General features: G+C 47.0%; 1 protein-coding gene across 4 annotated transcripts in view; it reads right to left on the minus strand.

The window, feature by feature from the left end:
* Positions 1-1,530: 1,530 nt before the first annotated feature.
* The window catches only part of CELF3 (CUGBP Elav-like family member 3), a 172,843-nt gene continuing 155,874 nt past the window's right edge, over positions 1,531-18,499 (minus strand). For all 4 annotated transcript variants that reach the window (XM_073637353.1, XM_073637351.1, XM_073637352.1 and 1 more), the window contains exon 13: positions 1,531-1,880. The gene's annotated coding sequence lies outside the window, so the exon portion shown is untranslated. The remainder of the gene's footprint in view (positions 1,881-18,499) is intronic.

Genomic DNA, 18,499 nt, shown 5'->3' on the forward strand with positions numbered 1-18,499 from the left:
GACAGCTCATCATTCAAGGAGCCACACAGAAGGTAGTCCTCTGAGGCTCCACCTTACAGGCAGCTCCTCCTTCAAGAATCCATACAGAAGGTAGTCCTCTGAGGTTCCACCTAATGGGTAGTTCCTCCAAGGGTTACACAGAAGGTAGTCCTCTGAGGTTCCACCTAATGGGTAGTTCCTCCAATGGTTACACAGAAGGCAGAAGGTAGTCCTCTGAGGTTCCACCTAATGGGTAGTTCCTCCAAGGGTTACACAGAAGGTAGTCCTGTGAGGCTCTGCCTAATAGGCAGATCCCCCTGTGAGACTCCACCTAATAGGCAGCTCCCCCTGTAAGGCTCTGCCTACTAGGCAGCTCTTCCTCTGAGGCTCCACATACTAGAAAGCTTCTCCGCTGAGGCTCCGCCTATTAGACAGCGCCTCCTCTGAGGCTCCACCCACTTGACAGCTCCTCCTCTGAAGTTCTGCCTAATAGCTCCTCTGAGGATCCACCCACTCGACAGCTCCTCCCCTGAGGCTCCACCTCCTAGACAACTCCTTCTGAGGCTCCACCTCCTAGACAGCTCCTCCCCTGAGGCTCCACCTCCTAGACAACTCCTTCTGAGGCTCCACCTCCTAGACAACTCCTTCTGAGGCTCCACCTCCTAGACAGCTCCTCCCCTGAGGCTCCACCTCCTAGACAGCTCCTTCCGAGGCTCCACCTCCTAGAAAGCTCCTCTCCTGAGGCTCCACCTCCTAGAAAGCTCCTCCCCTGAGGCTCCACCTCCTAGACAACTCCTTCCGAGGCTCAACCTCCTAGACAGCTCCTCCCCTGAGGCTCCACCTCCTAGACAGCTCCTCTCCTGAGGCTTCACCTCCTAGACAACTCCTTCCGAGGCTCAACCTCCTAGACAGCTCCTCTCCTGAGGCTCCACCTCCTAGACAACTCCTTCCGAGGCTTAACCTCCTAGACAGCTCTTCCTTTGAGGGAGACATCATCAGTGGTAGTTCTGGTGAAGGTCCGTCTGACAGGTATCTACTCCAAGGGGCCACACAGTGGGCACGCAATGAACTGTCAGGTGATAATTCCCGCCATGCCCCTCCACGCGTCTTAGACTATCTCTACTGTATAAAATGAAATATTCATGTATTTCTGACCTCAGGCCCCTACGTCCTGCACGTTCCGGTATGATGGGTGGTGTGTGCCCGGCTGTGCCACCGGCATTACTCAGTGCCACGGATAAGGGGATATTGCACTGCTGCCCCAATGATCTCTGTATGTACACAGCAGCGGTGCCTACGAGACGAGCGGTGCCTCCACCTCCTGCACGGCCGAGCCGCTATAAATATTCACTCTCTCATAGAACGCCATTTCTTTGAAAAGGAAAAAAAAAAACATTTACAGACAGGACGATGAGTGAAATCAGAAGGAAAGCCGCAATCTAAACACAACATTATCACCCGATACCTGTGCCGCACGCCCGATACCTGTGCCGCACGCCCGCTGCCGCCCTGGCAGCCGCTACAGCACAATTTATTTATTTTTTTTAAGTGTTTTTCTTTTTTTTTTTTTTTTCCAACTTTTGCCCAAGTTAAAAAATAAATCCCGTGCCCACTAGAGAGGCTGGACGCGGCAAGTCTACCCTGTCCGCTCCGGAGAGTGTGCAGATCCAGGAATGTTCCACTTCTCCACCTGTGGGGTGGGGATGAGTTTGGAGGTCCTTGCTGGTTAAGAGTTGGGAGATTATCAGATTCAGCCGTTTAGCAGTTTCCCCTGAAGTAATTGTCCATCTTGGTCCAGCAGCAGAAAAAGGTTGAAGTCCTTTGCGAGGTGTGGAAAGAGAAAGAGGGGAGTGAGGGGCTGGACCTAGAAACCCCTTCATCCCCAAAATCAGGTGCACCCACTGAAAGGAAAAGCAAACACATAGTCAATGCATGGTCTCCGGCGTGGACTCCTCACCAGAACCTCCGCCATCGGGGACGTCAGATGCCACAGAACAGGAACGGGCCTCACGTTAGGTCTACACCCATCACTACATCTCCAGGTCTCATAACCATGGGGACCTGCTCCATCTCATCATGCTGACATCTGGGCATAGTGGTGGTCCTGGCTGATACAGAGAAGCCCACCTGCCCCCAGCATGGAGGTGCCCCCTCATTCTGCCTCTCACCTATAGATGGGGCTGGGTTCAGATATTTCTAAGGAGGATCACCCAGAAGAACCAGATGTTTGACAAGATGAAGACCACGGCCTGGAGGGATCAGGGCCCGACCTGTCATGTTCTACACTTCCTCCAGTACCAGGAGTTCTGGCCACCACCTCGCCCAGCATCTGCTGCAGATCGGACCCCCCTAAGGCTTCCTTCTGGGCCCCATTCTATCCTGGCTTCCTCCAAGCAGCGAGTCGTAGGTCATTGCTGGGCCATGCCAGACAAACATGGTTGCACCCTCGAATGAGAGATCACAGCCATAAGGTCAAGCAGATTCCGCATGGTGGGACCACCAACAGAGAAGGATGGAGAGACAAGAGGATGGGTGAGGGGTCATGTCCCAATGTCTCATGCACGGGAGTGGAGACTAATATGGATGACACTGGGGTGTACAAGGACGGGGTCTCGACTGGATACTCTCCAGCCGCTGCATAAACTACAACTCCCAGCATGCCCACTACACGTCACACATCCTGGATGGTTCATGCAATGCCATGGTGGCTAACTGCTTCTCCTCTTAAAGGGTAAGTCCAGCCATCCCCCTGCGCAGTCCAGCGATGCTGGGAGGCTGTCACCGTAGATCGTAGTATAATGTGGGATTAGGTCACACGAGAGCGAGAAAGAAACAGAATGGAGAGAGCAAGAAAGAGAGCAATAAACAGAATGGAGAGAGAGAAACAGAATGGAGAGAGAGAAAGAGAGCGAGAGACAGAATGGAGAGAGAGAAAGAGAGCGAGAGACAGAATGGAGAGAGAGAAAGAGAGCGAGAGACAGAATGGAGAGAGAGAAACAGAGCGAGAGACAGAATGGAGAGAGCGAGAAAGAGAGCGAGAAACAGAATGGAGAGAGCGAGAAAGAGCAAGAAACAGAATGGAGAGAGAGAAACAGAATGGAGAGAGAGAAACAGAATGGAGAGAGAGAAAGAGAGCGAGAGACAGAATGGAGAGAGCGAGAAAGAGAGCAAGAAACAGAATGGAGAGAAAGAGAGCGAGAGACAGAATGGAGAGAGAGAGACAGAATGGAGAGAGCGAGAAAGAGAGCAAGAAACAGAATGGAGAGAGAGAGACAGAATGGAGAGAGAGAAAGAGCGAGAAACAGAATGGAGAGAGCGAGAAACAGAATGGAGAGAGAGAGAAACAGAATGGAGAGAGAGAGACAGAGCGAGACACAGAATGGAGAGAGAGAGAAAGAGAGCGAGAAACAGAATGGAGAGAGAGAGAAACACAGAATGGAGAGAGAGAGAGCAAGAAACAGAATGGAGAGATAGAAAGAGAGCAAGAAACAGAATGGAGAGAGAGAAAGAGAGCAAGAAACAGAATGGAGAGAGAGAAAGAGAGCGAGAAACAGAATGGAGAGAGAGAAAGAGAGAGAGAAACAGAATGGAGAGAGAGAAAGAGAGCGAGAAACAGAATGGAGAGAGAGAAAGAGAGCGAGAAACAGAATGGAGAGAGAGAAAGAGAGCAAGAAACAGAATGGAGAGAGAGAGAGACACAGAATGGAGAGAGAGAGAGCAAGAAACAGAATGGAGAGAGAGAGAGCGAGAAACAGAATGGAGAGAGAGAGAAACACTGAATGGAGAGAGAGAGAGCAAGAAACAGAATGGAGAGAGAGAAAGACACAGAATGGAGAGATAGAAAGAGAGTAAGAAACAGAATGGAGAGCGAGAAAGAGAGCAAGAAACAGAATGGAGAGAGAGAGACAGAATGGAGAGAGAGAAAGAGAGCGAGAAACAGAATGGAGAGAGCGAGAAACAGAATGGAGAGAGAGAAACAGAATGGAGAGAGAGAAACAGAATGGAGAGAGAGAAAGAGAGCGAGAGACAGAATGGAGAGAGCGAGAAAGAGAGCAAGAAACAGAATGGAGAGAAAGAGAGCGAGAGACAGAATGGAGAGAGAGACAGAATGGAGAGAGCGAGAAAGAGAGCAAGAAACAGAATGGAGAGAGAGAGACAGAATGGAGAGAGAGAAAGAGCGAGAAACAGAATGGAGAGAGCGAGAAACAGAATGGAGAGAGAGAGAAACAGAATGGAGAGAGAGAGACAGAGCGAGACACAGAATGGAGAGAGAGAGAGAGAAAGAGAGCGAGAAACAGAATGGAGAGAGAGAGAAACACAGAATGGAGAGAGAGAGAGCAAGAAACAGAATGGAGAGAGAGAAAGAGAGCAAGAAACAGAATGGAGAGAGAGAAAGAGAGCAAGAAACAGAATGGAGAGAGAGAAAGAGAGCAAGAAACAGAATGGAGAGAGAGAAAGAGAGCGAGAAACAGAATGGAGAGAGAGAAAGAGAGAGAGAAACAGAATGGAGAGAGAGAAAGAGAGCGAGAAACAGAATGGAGAGAGAGAAAGAGAGCGAGAAACAGAATGGAGAGAGAGAAAGAGAGCAAGAAACAGAATGGAGAGAGAGAGAGACACAGAATGGAGAGAGAGAGAGCAAGAAACAGAATGGAGAGAGAGAGAGCGAGAAACAGAATGGAGAGAGAGAGAAACACTGAATGGAGAGAGAGAGAGCAAGAAACAGAATGGAGAGAGAGAAAGACACAGAATGGAGAGATAGAAAGAGAGTAAGAAACAGAATGGAGAGCGAGAAAGAGAGCAAGAAACAGAATGGAGAGAGAGAGACAGAATGGAGAGAGAGAAAGAGAGCGAGAAACAGAATGGAGAGAGCGAGAAACAGAATGGAGAGAGAGAGAAACAGAATGGAGAGAGACAGAGCGAGACACAGAATGGAGAGAGAGAAAGAGAGCGAGAAACAGAATGGAGAGAGAGAGAGCAAGAAACAGAATGGAGAGATAGAAAGAGAGCAAGAAACAGAATGGAGAGAGAGAAAGAGAGCAAGAAACAGAATGGAGAGAGAGAAAGAGAGCAAGAAACAGAATGGAGAGAGAGAAAGAGAGCAAGAAACAGAATGGAGAGAGAGAAAGAGAGCGAGAAACAGAATGGAGAGAGAGAAAGAGAGCGAGAAACAGAATGGAGAGAGAGAGAGAGAGCGAGAAACAGAATGGAGAGAGAGAAAGAGAGCGAGAAACAGAATGGAAAGAGAGAAAGAGAGCAAGAAACAGAATGGAGAGAGAGAGAGACACAGAATGGAGAGAGAGAAAGAGAGCGAGAAACAGAATGGAGAGAGAGAAAGAGAGCGAGAAACAGAATGGAGAGAGAGAAAGAGAGCAAGAAACAGAATGGAGAGAGAGAAAGAGAGCGAGAAACAGAATGGAGAGAGAGAAAGAGAGCGAGAAACAGAATGGAGAGAGAGAAAGAGAGCGAGAAACAGAATGGAGAGAGAGAAAGAGAGCGAGAAACAGAATGGAGAGAGAGAGAGAGAGCAAGAAACAGAATGGAGAGAGAGAGAGCGAGAAACAGAATGGAGAGAGAGAGAAACACTGAATGGAGAGAGAGAGAGCAAGAAACAGAATGGAGAGAGAGAAAAACACGGAATGGAGAGATAGAAAGAGAGTAAGAAACAGAATGGAGAGAGAGAAAGAGAGCAAGAAACAGAATGGAGAGAGAGAAAGAGAGCAAGAAACAGAATGGAGAGAGAGAAAGAGAGCGAGAAACAGAATGGAGAGAGAGAGAAAGAGAGCGAGAAACAGAATGGAGAGAGAAAGAGAGCGAGAAACAGAATGGAGAGAGAAAGCGAGAAACAGAATGGAGAGAGAGAAAGAGAGCAAGAAACAGAATGGAGAGAGAGAAAGAGAGCGAGAAACAGAATGGAGAGAGAGAGAGCAAGAAACAGAATGGAGAGAGAGAAAGAGAGAAACAGAATGGAGAGAGAAAGAGAGCGAGAAACAGAATGGAGAGAGAGAGAGCGAGAAACAGAATGGAGAGAGAGAGCGAGAAACAGAATGGAGAGAGAGCGAGAAACAGGATGGAGAGAGAAAGAGAGCGAGAAACAGAATGGTGAGAGAGAGAGCGAGAAACAGAATGGTGAGAGAGAGAGCGAGAAACAGAATGGAGAGAGAGAGAGCGAGAAACAGAATGGAGAGAGAGAGCGAGAAACAGAATGGAGAGAGAGCGAGAAACAGAATGGAGAGAGAGAGCGAGAAACAGAATGGAGAGAGAGCGAGAAACAGAATGGAGAGAGAGGGAGAAACAGAATGGAGAGAGAGAGCGAGAAACAGAATGGAGAGAGAAAGAAACAGAATGGAGAGAGAGAAAGAAACAGAATGGAGAGCGAGAAAGTCAGAATGGAGAGCGAGAAAGACACAGAATGGAGAGAGAGAAAGAAACAGAATGGAGAGCGAGAAAGACAGCGAGAAACAGAATGGAGAGAGAGAGAGCAAGAAACAGAATGGAGAGAGAGCGAGAAACAGAATGGAGAGAGAGAAAGAGAGCGAGAAACAGAATGGAGAGAGAGAGCGAGAAACAGAATGGAGAGAGAAAGAAACAGAATGGAGAGAGAGAGAGCGAGAGACAGAATGGAGAGAGAGAGAGCAAGAAACAAAATGGAGAGAGAAAGAAACAGAATGGAGAGAGAGAGAGAGAGCGAGAAACATAATGGAGAGAGCGAGAAACAGAATGGAGAGAGCGAGAAACAGAATGGAGAGAGAGAGCGAGAAACAGAATGGAGAGAGAGAGCGAGAGACAGAATGGAGAGAGAGAAAGAGCGAGAGACAGAATGGAGAGAGAGAGCAAGAAACAGAATGGAGAGAGAAAGAGAGCGAGAAACAGAATGGAGAGCGAGAAAGTCAGAATGGAGAGAGAGAGAGCGAGAAACAGAATGGAGAGAGCGAGAAACAGAATGGAGAGAGCGAGAAACAGAATGGAGAGAGAGCGAGAAACAGAATGGAGAGAGCGAGAAACAGAATGGAGAGAGCGAGAAACAGAATGGAGAGAGCGAGAAACAGAATGGAGAGAGAGAAAGAGAGCGAGAGACAGAATGGAGAGAGAGAGCGAGAGACAGAATGGAGAGAGAGAGAGAGCGAGAAACAGAATGGAGAGAGAGAGCAAGAAACAGAATGGAGAGAGAAAGAGAGCGAGAAACAGAATGGAGAGCGAGAAAGAAACAGAATGGAGAGCGAGAAAGAAACAGAATGGAGAGAGAGAAAGACACAGAATGGAGAGAGAGAAAGAAACAGAATGGAGAGCGAGAAAGACAGCGAGAAACAGAATGGAGAGAGAGAAAGAAACAGAATGGAGAGAGAGAGAGCAAGAAACAGAATGGAGAGAGAGAGAGCGAGAAACAGAATGGAGAGCGAGAAAGTCAGAATGGAGAGAGAGAGAGCGAGAAACAGAATGGAGAGAGAGAGAAAGAGCGAGAAACAGAATGGAGAGAGAAAGAGCGAGAAACAGAATGGAGAGAGAGAGCGAGAAACAGAATGGAGAGAGAGAGAGACACAGAATGGAGAGAGAGAGAGCAAGAAACAGAATGGAGAGAGAGAGAGCGAGAAACAGAATGGAGGGAGAGAGAAACACTGAATGGAGAGAGAGAGAGCAAGAAACAGAATGGAGAGAGAGAAAGACACAGAATGGAGAGATAGAAAGAGTAAGAAACAGAATGGAGAGAGAGAAAGAGAGCAAGAAACAGAATGGAGAGAGAGAAAGAGAGCAAGAAACAGAATGGAGAGAGAAAGAGAGCGAGAAACAGAATGGAGAGAGAGAGAAAGAGAGCGAGAAACAGAATGGAGAGAGAGAGAAAGAGAGCGAGAAACAGAATGGAGAGAGAAAGAGAGCGAGAAACAGAATGGAGAGAGAAAGCGAGAAACAGAATGGAGAGAGAGAAAGAGAGCAAGAAACAGAATGAAGAGAGAGAAAGAAACAGAATGGAGAGAGAGAGAGCAAGAAACAGAATGGAGAGAGAGAGAGAGCGAGAAACAGAATGGAGAGCGAGAAAGTCAGAATGGAGAGAGAGAAAGAGCAAGAAACAGAATGGAGAGAGAGAGAAAGAGAGCGAGAAACAGAATGGAGAGAGAGAGAGCGAGAAACAGAATGGAGAGAGAGAGAGAGACACAGAATGGAGAGAGAGAGAGCAAGAAACAGAATGGAGAGAGAGAGAGCGAGAAACAGAATGGAGAGAGAGAGAAACACTGAATGGAGAGAGAGAGAGCAAGAAACAGAATGGAGAGAGAGAAAGACACAGAATGGAGAGATAGAAAGAGAGCAAGAAACAGAATGGAGAGAGAGAAAGAGAGCAAGAAACAGAATGGAGAGAGAGAAAGAGAGCAAGAAACAGAATGGAGAGAGAGAAAGAGAGCAAGAAACAGAATGGAGAGAGAGAAAGAGAGCGAGAAACAGAATGGAGAGAGAGAAAGAGAGCGAGAAACAGAATGGAGAGAGAGAAAGAGAGCGAGAAACAGAATGGAGAGAGAGAGAAAGAGAGCGAGAAACAGAATGGAGAGAGAAAGAGAGCGAGAAACAGAATGGAGAGAGAAAGCGAGAAACAGAATGGAGAGAGAGAAAGAGAGCGAGAAACAGAATGGAGAGAGAGAGCAAGAAACAGAATGGAGAGAGAGAGAAACAGAATGGAGAGAGAAAGAGAGCGAGAAACAGAATGGAGAGAGAGAAAGAGAGAAACAGAATGGAGAGAGAGAAAGAGAGAAACAGAATGGAGAGAGAGAGAGCGAGAAACAGAATGGAGAGAGAGCGAGAAACAGAATGGAGAGAGAGAGAGCGAGAAACAGAATGGAGAGAGAGCGAGAAACAGAATGGAGAGAGAGCGAGAAACAGAATGGAGAGAGAGCGAGAAACAGAATGGAGAGAGAGAAAGAGAGGGAGAAACAGAATGGAGAGAGAGCGAGAAACAGAATGGAGAGAGAGAGCAAGAAACAGAATGGAGAGAGAAAGAAACAGAATGGAGAGAGAGAGAGCGAGAAACAGAATGGAGAGAGAGAGAGCGAGAAACAGAATGGAGAGAGCGAGAAACAGAATGGAGAGAGAGAGAGCGAGAGACAGAATGGAGAGAGAGAGAGCGAGAGACAGAATGGAGAGAGAGAGAGCGAGAGACACAATGGAGAGAGAGAGAGCGAGAAACAGAATGGAGAGAGAGAGCAAGAAACAGAATGGAGAGAGAAAGAGAGCGAGAAACAGAATGGAGAGCGAGAAAGTCAGAATGGAGAGCGAGAAAGACACAGAATGGAGAGAGAGAAAGAAACAGAATGGAGAGCGAGAAAGACAGCGAGAAACAGAATGGAGAGAGAGAGAGAGCAAGAAACAGAATGGAGAGAGAGAGAGCGAGAAACAGAATGGAGAGAGAGAGAGCGAGAAACAGAATGGAGAGAGAGAAAGAGAGCGAGAAACAGAATGGAGAGAGAGAGAGCGAGAAACAGAATGGAGAGAGAGAGCGAGAAACAGAATGGAGAGAGAGAGAGCAAGAAACAGAATGGAGAGAGAAAGAAACAGAATGGAGAGAGAGCGAGAGACAGAATGGAGAGAGAGAGAGCAAGAAACAAAATGGAGAGAGAAAGAAACAGAATGGAGAGAGAGAGAGAGAGAGAGCGAGAAACATAATGGAGAGAGTGAGAAACAGAATGGAGAGAGCGAGAAACAGAATGGAGAGAGAGAGCGAGAAACAGAATGGAGAGAGAGAAAGAGCGAGAGACAGAATGGAGAGAGAGAAAGAGCGAGAAACAGAATGGAGAGAGAGAGAGACACAGAATGGAGAGAGAGAGAGCAAGAAACAGAATGGAGAGAGAGAGAGCGAGAAACAGAATGGAGGGAGAGAGAAACACTGAATGGAGAGAGAGAGAGCAAGAAACAGAATGGAGAGAGAGAAAGACACAGAATGGAGAGATAGAAAGAGTAAGAAACAGAATGGAGAGAGAGAAAGAGAGCAAGAAACAGAATGGAGAGAGAGAAAGAGAGCAAGAAACAGAATGGAGAGAGAAAGAGAGCGAGAAACAGAATGGAGAGAGAGAGAAAGAGAGCGAGAAACAGAATGGAGAGAGAGAGAAAGAGAGCGAGAAACAGAATGGAGAGAGAAAGAGAGCGAGAAACAGAATGGAGAGAGAAAGCGAGAAACAGAATGGAGAGAGAGAAAGAGAGCAAGAAACAGAATGAAGAGAGAGAAAGAAACAGAATGGAGAGAGAGAGAGCAAGAAACAGAATGGAGAGAGAGAGAGAGCGAGAAACAGAATGGAGAGCGAGAAAGTCAGAATGGAGAGAGAGAAAGAGCAAGAAACAGAATGGAGAGAGAGAGAAAGAGAGCGAGAAACAGAATGGAGAGAGAGAGAGCGAGAAACAGAATGGAGAGAGAGAGAGAGACACAGAATGGAGAGAGAGAGAGCAAGAAACAGAATGGAGAGAGAGAGAGCGAGAAACAGAATGGAGAGAGAGAGAAACACTGAATGGAGAGAGAGAGAGCAAGAAACAGAATGGAGAGAGAGAAAGACACAGAATGGAGAGATAGAAAGAGAGCAAGAAACAGAATGGAGAGAGAGAAAGAGAGCAAGAAACAGAATGGAGAGAGAGAAAGAGAGCAAGAAACAGAATGGAGAGAGAGAAAGAGAGCGAGAAACAGAATGGAGAGAGAGAAAGAGAGCGAGAAACAGAATGGAGAGAGAGAAAGAGAGCGAGAAACAGAATGGAGAGAGAGAGAAAGAGAGCGAGAAACAGAATGGAGAGAGAAAGAGAGCGAGAAACAGAATGGAGAGAGAAAGCGAGAAACAGAATGGAGAGAGAGAAAGAGAGCGAGAAACAGAATGGAGAGAGAGAGCAAGAAACAGAATGGAGAGAGAGAGAAACAGAATGGAGAGAGAAAGAGAGCGAGAAACAGAATGGAGAGAGAGAAAGAGAGAAACAGAATGGAGAGAGAGAAAGAGAGAAACAGAATGGAGAGAGAGAGAGCGAGAAACAGAATGGAGAGAGAGCGAGAAACAGAATGGAGAGAGAGAGAGCGAGAAACAGAATGGAGAGAGAGCGAGAAACAGAATGGAGAGAGAGCGAGAAACAGAATGGAGAGAGAGCGAGAAACAGAATGGAGAGAGAGAAAGAGAGGGAGAAACAGAATGGAGAGAGAGCGAGAAACAGAATGGAGAGAGAGAGCAAGAAACAGAATGGAGAGAGAAAGAAACAGAATGGAGAGAGAGAGAGCGAGAAACAGAATGGAGAGAGAGAGAGCGAGAAACAGAATGGAGAGAGCGAGAAACAGAATGGAGAGAGAGAGAGCGAGAGACAGAATGGAGAGAGAGAGAGCGAGAGACAGAATGGAGAGAGAGAGAGCGAGAGACAGAATGGAGAGAGAGAGAGCGAGAAACAGAATGGAGAGAGAGAGCAAGAAACAGAATGGAGAGAGAAAGAGAGCGAGAAACAGAATGGAGAGCGAGAAAGTCAGAATGGAGAGCGAGAAAGACACAGAATGGAGAGAGAGAAAGAAACAGAATGGAGAGCGAGAAAGACAGCGAGAAACAGAATGGAGAGAGAGAGAGAGCAAGAAACAGAATGGAGAGAGAGAGAGCGAGAAACAGAATGGAGAGAGAGAGAGCGAGAAACAGAATGGAGAGAGAGAAAGAGAGCGAGAAACAGAATGGAGAGAGAGAGAGCGAGAAACAGAATGGAGAGAGAGAGCGAGAAACAGAATGGAGAGAGAGAGAGCAAGAAACAGAATGGAGAGAGAAAGAAACAGAATGGAGAGAGAGCGAGAGACAGAATGGAGAGAGAGAGAGCAAGAAACAAAATGGAGAGAGAAAGAAACAGAATGGAGAGAGAGAGAGAGAGAGCGAGAAACATAATGGAGAGAGTGAGAAACAGAATGGAGAGAGCGAGAAACAGAATGGAGAGAGAGAGCGAGAAACAGAATGGAGAGAGAGAGAGCGAGAAACAGAATGGAGAGAGAGAGAGCGAGAAACAGAATGGAGAGAGAGAAAGAGAGCAAGAAACAGAATGGAGAGAGAGAAACAGAATGGAGAGAGAGAGAGCGAGAAACAGAATGGAGAGAGAGAGAGACACAGAATGGAGAGAGAGAGAGCAAGAAACAGAATGGAGAGAGAGAGAGCGAGAAACAGAATGGAGAGAGAGAGAAACACAGAATGGAGAGAGAGAGAGCAAGAAACAGAATGGAGAGAAAGAAAGAGAGTAAGAAACAGAATGGAGAGAGAGAAAGAGAGCGAGAAACAGAATGGAGAGAGAGAAAGAGAGCGAGAAACAGAATGGAGAGAGAGAAAGAGAGCGAGAAACAGAATGGAGAGAGAGAAAGAGAGCGAGAAACAGAATGGAGAGAGAGAAAGAGAGCGAGAAACAGAATGGAGAGAGAAAGAGAGAAACAGAATGGAGAGAGAGAAAGAGAGCAAGAAACAGAATGGAGAGAGAGAAAGAGAGCGAGAAACAGAATGGAGAGAGAGAGAGCAAGAAACAGAATGGAGAGAAAGAAACAGAATGGAGAGAGAGAAAGAGAGAAACAGAATGGAGAGAGAGAGAGCGAGAAACAGAATGGAGAGAGAGAGAGCGAGAAACAGAATGGAGAGAGAGAGCGAGAAACAGAATGGAGAGAGAGCGAGAAACAGAATGGAGAGAGAGCGAGAAACAGAATGGAGAGAGAAAGAGAGCGAGAAACAGAATGGAGAGAGAGAGAGCGAGAAACAGAATGGAGAGAGAGAGAGCGAGAAACAGAATGGAGAGAGAGCGAGAAACAGAATGGAGAGAGAGAGCGAGAAACAGAATGGAGAGAGAGAGCGAGAAACAGAATGGAGAGAGAGCGCGAGAAACAGAATGGAGAGAGAGCGAGAAACAGAATGGAGAGAGAGAAAGAGAGGGAGAGACAGAATGGAGAGAGAGAAAGAGGGAGAGACAGAATGGAGAGAGAGAGAGCGAGAAACAGAATGGAGAGCGAGAGCGAGAAACAGAATGGAGAGAGAGCGAGAAACAGAATGGAGAGAGAGCGAGAAACAGAATGGAGAGAGAGAGAGCGAGAAACAGAATGGAGAGAGAGAGAGCGAGAAACAGAATGGTGAGAGAGAGCGAGAAACAGAATGGAGAGAGAGAGCGAGAAACAGAATGGAGAGAGAGAGCGAGAAACAGAATGGAGAGAGAGAGCGAGAAACAGAATGGAGAGAGAGAGAGCAAGAAACAGAATGGAGAGAGAGAGCGAGAAACAGAATGGAGAGAGCAAGAAACAGAATGGAGAGAGCGAGAAACAGAATGGAGAGAGCGAGAAACAGAATGGAGAGAGCGAGAAACAGAATGGAGAGAGAGAGCGAGAAACAGAATGGAGAGAGAGAGCGAGAAACAGAATGGAGAGAGAGAAAGAGAGCGAGAGACACAATGGAGAGAGAGAGAGCGAGAGACAGAATGGAGAGAGAGAGAGCGAGAGACAGAATGGAGAGAGAGAAAGAAACAGAATGGAGAGAGCGAGAAACAGAATGGAGAGAGAAAGAGAGCGAGAAACAGAATGGAGAGCGAGAAAGAGAGCGAGAGACAGAATGGAGAGAGAGAGCAAGAAACAGAATGAATGGAGAGAGAGAGCAAGAAACAGAATGGAGAGAGAAAGAGAGCGAGAAACAGAATGGAGAGCGAGAAAGTCAGAATGGAGAGCGAGAAAGAAACAGAATGGAGAGCGAGAAAGACACAGAATGGAGAGAGAGAAAGAAACAGAATGGAGAGCGAGAAAGACAGCGAGAAACAGAATGGAGAGAGAGAAAGAAACAGAATGGAGAGAGAGAGAGAGCAAGAAACAGAATGGAGAGAGAGAAAGAGAGCAAGAAACAGAATGGAGAGAGAGAAAGAGAGCGAGAAACAGAATGGAGAGAGAGAAAGAGAGCGAGAAACAGAATGGAGAGAGAAAGCGAGAAACAGAATGGAGAGAGAGAAAGAGAGCGAGAAACAGAATGGAGAGAGAGAGAGCAAGAAACAGAATGGAGAGAGAGAGAGAAACAGAATGGAGAGAGAAAGAGAGCGAGAAACAGAATGGAGAGAGAGAAAGAGAGAAACAGAATGGAGAGAGAGAGAGCGAGAAACAGAATGGAGAGAGAGAGAGCGAGAAACAGAATGGAGAGAGAGCGAGAAACAGAATGGAGAGAGAGCGAGAAACAGAATGGAGAGAGAGAGAGCGAGAAACAGAATGGAGAGAGAGCGAGAAACAGAATGGAGAGAGAGCGAGAAACAGAATGGAGAGAGAGCGAGAAACAGAATGGAGAGAGAGCGAGAAACAGAATGGAGAGAGAGCGAGAAACAGAATGGAGAGAGAGAAAGAGAGGGAGAAACAGAATGGAGAGAGAGAGCGAGAAACAGAATGGAGAGAGAGAGAGCAAGAAACAGAATGGAGAGAGAAAGAAACAGAATGGAGAGAGAGAGAGCGAGAAACAGAATGGAGAGAGAGAGAGCGAGAAACAGAATGGAGAGAGCGAGAAACAGAATGGAGAGAGAGAGAGCGAGAGACAGAATGGAGAGAGAGAGAGCGAGAGACAGAATGGAGAGAGAGAGAGCGAGAAACAGAATGGAGAGAGAGAGCAAGAAACAGAATGGAGAGAGAAAGAGAGCGAGAAACAGAATGGAGAGCGAGAAAGTCAGAATGGAGAGCGAGAAAGACACAGAATGGAGAGAGAGAAAGAAACAGAATGGAGAGCGAGAAAGACAGCGAGAAACAGAATGGAGAGAGAGAGCAAGAAACAGAATGGAGAGAGAGAGAGCGAGAAACAGAATGGAGAGAGAGAGAGCGAGAAACAGAATGGAGAGAGAGAAAGAGAGCGAGAAACAGAATGGAGAGAGAGAGCGAGAAACAGAATGGAGAGAGAGAGAGCGAGAAACAGAATGGAGAGAGAGAGAGCGAGAAACAGAATGGAGAGAGAGAGAGCGAGAAACAGAATGGAGAGAGAGAGAGCGAGAGACAGAATGGAGAGAGAGAAAGAGAGCGAGAGACAGAATGGAGAGAGAGAAAGAGAGCGAGAGACAGAATGGAGAGAGAGAAAGAGAGCGAGAGACAGAATGGAGAGAGAGAAAGAGAGCGAGAGACAGAATGGAGAGAGAGAAAGAGAGCGAGAGACAGAATGGAGAGAGAGAAAGAGAGCGAGAGACAGAATGGAGAGAGAGAAAGAGAGCGAGAGACAGAATGGAGAGAGAGAAAGAGAGCGAGAAACAGAATGGAGAGAGAGAAAGAGAGCGAGAAACAGAATGGAGAGAGAGAAAGAGAGCGAGAAACAGAATGGAGAGAGAGAGAGAGCGAGAAACAGAATGGAGAGAGAGAGAGCGCGAGAAACAGAATGGAGAGAGAGAGAGCGAGAAACAGAATGGAGAGAGAGAGAGCAAGAAACAGAATGGAGAGAGAGCGAGAAACAGAATGGAGAGAGAGAAAGAGAGGGAGAGACAGAATGGAGAGAGAGAGCGAGAAACAGAATGGAGAGAGAGAGAAACAGAATGGAGAGAGAGAGAGCGAGAAACAGAATGGAGAGAGAGAGAGCGAGAAACAGAATGGAGAGAGAGAAAGACACAGAATGGAGAGAGAAAGAGAGCGAGAAACAATGGAGAGAGAGAGAGCGAGAAACAGAATGGAGAGAGAGCGAGAGACAGAATGGAGAGAGAGAAAGAGAGGGAGAGACAGAATGGAGAGAGAGAAAGAGGGAGAGACAGAATGGAGAGAGAGAGAGCGAGAAACAGAATGGAGAGCGAGAGCGAGAAACAGAATGGAGAGAGAGCGAGAAACAGAATGGAGAGAGAGCGAGAAACAGAATGGAGAGAGAGAGAGCGAGAAACAGAATGGAGAGAGAGAGAGCGAGAAACAGAATGGTGAGAGAGAGCGAGAAACAGAATGGAGAGAGAGAGCGAGAAACAGAATGGAGAGAGAGAGCGAGAAACAGAATGGAGAGAGAGAGCGAGAAACAGAATGGAGAGAGAGAGAGCAAGAAACAGAATGGAGAGAGAGAGCGAGAAACAGAATGGAGAGAGCAAGAAACAGAATGGAGAGAGCGAGAAACAGAATGGAGAGAGCGAGAAACAGAATGGAGAGAGCGAGAAACAGAATGGAGAGAGAGAGCGAGAAACAGAATGGAGAGAGAGAGCGAGAAACAGAATGGAGAGAGAGAAAGAGAGCGAGAGACACAATGGAGAGAGAGAGCAAGAAACAGAATGGAGAGAGAAAGAGAGCGAGAAACAGAATGGAGAGCGAGAAAGTCAGAATGGAGAGCGAGAAAGAAACAGAATGGAGAGCGAGAAAGACACAGAATGGAGAGAGAGAAAGAAACAGAATGGAGAGCGAGAAAGACAGCGAGAAACAGAATGGAGAGAGAGAAAGAAACAGAATGGAGAGAGAGAGAGCAAGAAACAGAATGGAGAGAGAGAAAGAGAGCAAGAAACAGAATGGAGAGAGAGAAAGAGAGCAAGAAACAGAATGGAGAGAGAGAAAGAGAGCGAGAAACAGAATGGAGAGAGAGAAAGAGAGCGAGAAACAGAATGGAGAGAGAAAGCGAGAAACAGAATGGAGAGAGAGAAAGAGAGCGAGAAACAGAATGGAGAGAGAGAGAGCAAGAAACAGAATGGAGAGAGAGAGAGAAACAGAATGGAGAGAGAAAGAGAGCGAGAAACAGAATGGAGAGAGAGAAAGAGAGAAACAGAATGGAGAGAGAGAGAGCGAGAAACAGAATGGAGAGAGAGAGAGCGAGAAACAGAATGGAGAGAGAGCGAGAAACAGAATGGAGAGAGAGCGAGAAACAGAATGGAGAGAGAGCGAGAAACAGAATGGAGAGAGAGAGAGCGAGAAACAGAATGGAGAGAGAGCGAGAAACAGAATGGAGAGAGAGCGAGAAACAGAATGGAGAGAGAGCGAGAAACAGAATGGAGAGAGAGCGAGAAACAGAATGGAGAGAGAGAAAGAGAGGGAGAAACAGAATGGAGAGAGAGAGCGAGAAACAGAATGGAGAGAGAGAGAGCAAGAAACAGAATGGAGAGAGAAAGAAACAGAATGGAGAGAGAGAGAGCGAGAAACAGAATGGAGAGAGAGAGAGCGAGAAACAGAATGGAGAGAGCGAGAAACAGAATGGAGAGAGAGAGAGCGAGAGACAGAATGGAGAGAGAGAGAGCGAGAGACAGAATGGAGAGAGAGAGAGCGAGAAACAGAATGGAGAGAGAGAGCAAGAAACAGAATGGAGAGAGAAAGAGAGCGAGAAACAGAATGGAGAGCGAGAAAGTCAGAATGGAGAGCGAGAAAGACACAGAATGGAGAGAGAGAAAGAAACAGAATGGAGAGCGAGAAAGACAGCGAGAAACAGAATGGAGAGAGAGAGCAAGAAACAGAATGGAGAGAGAGAGAGCGAGAAACAGAATGGAGAGAGAGAGAGCGAGAAACAGAATGGAGAGAGAGAAAGAGAGCGAGAAACAGAATGGAGAGAGAGAGCGAGAAACAGAATGGAGAGAGAGAGAGCGAGAAACAGAATGGAGAGAGAGAGAGCGAGAAACAGAATGGAGAGAGAGAGAGCGAGAAACAGAATGGAGAGAGAGAGAGCGAGAGACAGAATGGAGAGAGAGAAAGAGAGCGAGAGACAGAATGGAGAGAGAGAAAGAGAGCGAGAGACAGAATGGAGAGAGAGAAAGAGAGCGAGAGACAGAATGGAGAGAGAGAAAGAGAGCGAGAGACAGAATGGAGAGAGAGAAAGAGAGCGAGAGACAGAATGGAGAGAGAGAAAGAGAGCGAGAGACAGAATGGAGAGAGAGAAAGAGAGCGAGAGACAGAATGGAGAGAGAGAAAGAGAGCGAGAGACAGAATGGAGAGAGAGAAAGAGAGCGAGAAACAGAATGGAGAGAGAGAAAGAGAGCGAGAAACAGAATGGAGAGAGAGAAAGAGAGCGAGAAACAGAATGGAGAGAGAGAGAGAGCGAGAAACAGAATGGAGAGAGAGAGAGCGCGAGAAACAGAATGGAGAGAGAGAGAGCGAGAAACAGAATGGAGAGAGAGAGAGCAAGAAACAGAATGGAGAGAGAGCGAGAAACAGAATGGAGAGAGAGCGAGAAACAGAATGGAGAGAGAGAAAGAGAGGGAGAGACAGAATGGAGAGAGAGAGCGAGAAACAGAATGGAGAGAGAGAGAAACAGAATGGAGAGAGAGAGAGCGAGAAACAGAATGGAGAGAGAGAGAGCGAGAAACAGAATGGAGAGAGAGAAAGACACAGAATGGAGAGAGAAAGAGAGCGAGAAACAATGGAGAGAGAGAGAGCGAGAAACAGAATGGAGAGAGAGCGAGAGACAGAATGGAGAGAGAGAGAGCGCGAGAAACAGAATGGAGAGAGAGAGAGCGCAAGAAACAGAATGGAGAGAGAGAGAGCGCGAGAAACAGAATGGAGAGAGAGAGCGAGAAACAGAATGGAGAGAGAGAAAGACAGAATGGAGAGAGAAAGAGAGCGAGAAACAGAATGGAGAGAGAGAGAGCGAGAAACAGAATGGAGAGAGAGAGAGCAAGAAACAGAATG

This window comes from Phyllobates terribilis, unplaced genomic scaffold, assembly GCF_046119375.1.
Source record: "Phyllobates terribilis strain yellow unplaced genomic scaffold, ASM4611937v1 Scaffold_6__1_contigs__length_29720123, whole genome shotgun sequence".
Taxonomy (NCBI): domain Eukaryota; kingdom Metazoa; phylum Chordata; class Amphibia; order Anura; family Dendrobatidae; genus Phyllobates; species Phyllobates terribilis.